This window comes from Galeopterus variegatus, unplaced genomic scaffold (assembly GCF_000696425.1).
Source record: "Galeopterus variegatus unplaced genomic scaffold, G_variegatus-3.0.2 Scaffold1593, whole genome shotgun sequence".
In the NCBI taxonomy this organism is placed as follows: Eukaryota; Metazoa; Chordata; class Mammalia; order Dermoptera; family Cynocephalidae; genus Galeopterus; species Galeopterus variegatus.
In genome coordinates this window covers 31,657-35,613 of record NW_007727704.1, presented here as the reverse complement: position 1 = coordinate 35,613, position 3,957 = coordinate 31,657, and positions in this window count along the sequence as shown.

Genomic DNA, 3,957 nt, shown 5'->3' with positions numbered 1-3,957 from the left:
GGATGGGAAGATGCAAGTAAAATCACTTCATATTTTTTAAATGCCCATATATAAGCCATTAGTATTATTTTAATATGTGTTCTTATTAATAATGTATGTATTTATTTGCTACCACACTCTATAACTTACCAAATCTCTAACATTTACCTAGCGAGGCCCCTAAGAATAGTTTCCCTTCTCTGAAATATGGGGAGAAATAGGGCATCTACATGTTTAGGACTAAATGAGAAATTACAGGTAAATTGCTTTACAGCATGTGGAATTTCGTCCTCAATAAGTTATGTCTGTTATTGTTATCGTTATCTTTATAAAGACTATACAGCATTTTATTTTGAAGTGGCATCCTATGGACACATCTCTATTCACCACTGGCTGAAAGACGACCTGATCAGCTGAGATAAGTCAGGGTTGAATGTGAAGAAGACCACTGTGGATACATGTGTAAGCCACATACTGCAACCTACTTTTTGTCAGTAATAACTATGGTATTTTGATGTCTTGATCTCCATCTGTTGAATCTTGTTTTCATCTACCAATTTGTAGTCAAATTTCAACATCAGGCCAGACCTCTAGGGGTCCTACAGTGTGCAAAAACCCTCTCCCAACCTTTGTTGGAAATGCAGTATAAACAGGAATGAAACCTTTTTTTTTAGGCCACTGAAATATTGGAATTGCTTATTACACAGCATAACCTAGCCCATCCTGACAAATAAATTTAGCCAGTCATAGAGCAAGTTGGACAACATAAAGCATCCTCTGCAAAAGAGTTTGACTTGGCAAGAGTGTAAGAAAGGAATGTTGTTTATTGACACCTTTAAATTCCCAGCACTCTGGCTAAGAGAGATGACTGAGATAGCTCAGAGTTTATCCTTAAGTCTTCCGAAATAGTCCACTGCTGTTTGTAACACAAAATCCCAGTTTGACATTTTAGTAAAGACAATGATAAGCAAAAGAAAACGAATAACAGTAGGATGGGGAAAATATGAGGCTGGGGAAATTATGAGGCTGATTACTACATGAGGTAGTTTTCAGTACCATGTGTCATATTTGGCAGCCACAGGTAGCAATGTAACTAAAGTTGAATTTCTTTGCAACAAAGGGAAATAAAACCAATGTTATAAAAATGCACACCTTTAAATTCCCAGCACTCTGGCTAAGAGAGATGACTGAGATAGCTCAGAGTTTATCCTTAAGTCTTCCGAAATAGTCCACTGCTGTTTGTAACACAAAATCCCAGTTTGACATTTTAGTAAAGACAATGATAAGCAAAAGAAAACGAATAACAGTAGGATGGGGAAAATATGAGGCTGGGGAAATTATGAGGCTGATTACTACATGAGGTAGTTTTCAGTACCATGTGTCATATTTGGCAGCCACAGTTAGCAATGTAACTAAAGTTGAATTTCTTTGCAACAAAGGGAAATAAAACCAATGTTATAAAAATGCAGCTTCCCCTGTTGCCATCAAATAAAAAAAATTGGATTGACTAAAGCTTTTTTTTTTTTTTTAATTTAACATTACTACTTTGGTTTTTAATTTAAATTCAAACAAAGGTCAAGAAAAATGTTTCATTTTCATCTTCTTTTGAAGTTCTCATGAGAAAAGCCTGAGATTTTAAAGGAGGGCAGAAAAAAAGAAGCCTAAGATTTATTACCTATAGAAATAAGCACAGGTGGGGTTGAGAAAACAAAGACAAGATGTGAACATTAAAACCAGTAAGGCAATGAAACAATTCTCATATAAATGCATTATGTGAGAAGTAAAGATGACAGTGGGAGGTTTCAGAAATTAAAGCCAATTTATAATCAGTGATACAGAGAGACAGAGAAGTCTAACTTTTAATGAGCACCTTTTATGTGACCAGCATTGCTCTATATCCCTATGAGCCCCATTTTCCCAGAAACTTTAATTAAATACTTGCAATTTAATGAGTATTTGCTAAGAATCCTACATACATAACATCATTTAATCTTGCTTTTCTTTTTTTTTTTAGGTTGTTTATCTGTTGACATTGTTTATTCTCTAGCTGTATTTAGATTTAATTGACAAATAAGAATTATATATATGCTTAAGGTGTACAATGTGATATTGTGTTATACACATACATTGTGAAATGTTTACCACAGTCAAGATAATTAACATATCCATCACCTCACATACCTTTTTTTTTTTTAGGGAAGTGAGGATGCTTAACATCTACTCTTAGCCAACTTCAGGTAAGGTCTGCCCTTCCTATCTGCAGGCTCCAAATCTTGGGTGGACTGCATAAGGGACTTGAGCATCCTGAGATTTTGGTATCTGAAGGAGGTCCTGGAATCAATCCCCCTTGGACACCAAGGGACAACAATATACAATACATTATTATTAACTATAGCCACATTAGGTCTCCAGAAATTTTTCATCTTATAACTGAAAGTTTGTGTCCTTTGATCAACACCCCATTTTCCCCAATCCCCATCCCCCCACCCCTGCTAACCACCCTTCTACTCTGTTTCTATTCAAATTTTTAGATCCCACACATAAGTGAGATCATGTGGTATTCGTCTTTCTGTATCTGGCTTATCTCACTTATCATAATGTCCTTCAGGTTAATTTTTATTGAAATTTTGATGAAAGTTTTCATAGAAATAGAAAAAAAAGTCCTAAAAATTATATAAAACCACAGAAGACCCCAAATAGCTAAAGCAATCTTGACAGGGGAGAACAAAGCTGAAGACGTCACGCTTACTGATTTCAAATTATATTACCAAGATATAGTAATTAAAGCAGTATGATACTGGTATAGAAACAGACACATAGAACAATGGAACAGAATAGAAAGACCAGAAAAAACCCATGCAACTAATCTTTAGAAAAGGCACCTAAAATTCACAAGAAAGGAAAAATAGTGTCTTCAGTAAATGGTGTTCAGAAAACTAAATATCCATATGCAAAAGAAGTTGGATTCTTATCTTACATCACATATGAAAATAAGATAAAAATGAATTAAAGACTTAAATGTAGGACCTGAAACTGTAAAACTCCTAAAATAAAACATAGAGGAAAACCTCCATGAAATGATGTTGGCAATGGCTTCTTGGATATGACCAAAAAAAAAAAAATAAAAAAATAAAACATAGAGGAAAACCTCCATGAAATGATGTTGGCAATGGCTTCTTGGATATGACAAAAAAATAAATAAATAAATAAATAAATAAAAAAGAAAAGAAAAAGAAAAAAAAGCACAAGCCACCCAAGCAAAAATAAACAAATGGACTACAACAATCTAAAATTTTGTTCATAGCAAAGGAAACAAAAATGAAATGAAAAGGCAACCTATGGAATAGTAGAAAATATTTGCAAACCATTTCGCAGATAAGGGCTAATATTCATAAAACTCAATAGCAAAAAACAAACAAAGAAATCAACTTTTGTTTGATTAAAAAAACAGGCAAAGGACCTGAATAGACTTTTTTTTTCTGAAGAAGACATAAAAATGGGCAACAGGTATATGAAAAAGTGCTCAGCTTTTCTAATCACCAGGTAAATGTAAATCAAAACCACATGAGATATCATTTCATACCTTTTAGGATGGCTATTATCAAAAGTCAAAAGATACTGGAAAGGATGTGAAGAAAAGGAACCCTTTGTTGGTGGGAATCTAAATTAGTACAGCCATTATGGAAAACAGTATGGAAGGTCCTAAAAAAATTAAAAATAAAAATACCGTATTGGAATGATCCATGAATCATCCTACGGGGTACATATCCAAAGGAAATGAAATCAGTATGTTGAAGAGAAAAATGCACTCCCATGTTTATTGCAGCATGACTCTCAATAGCCAATATGTAAAAACAACCTGAGTGCCCAGCCATGAATGGATAAGTAATATGTGCACATACCACACACACACACACAATGGAATATTATTCAGCCTTTGAAAAAGAAGGAAATCACCTCATTTAATCTTAACTATAA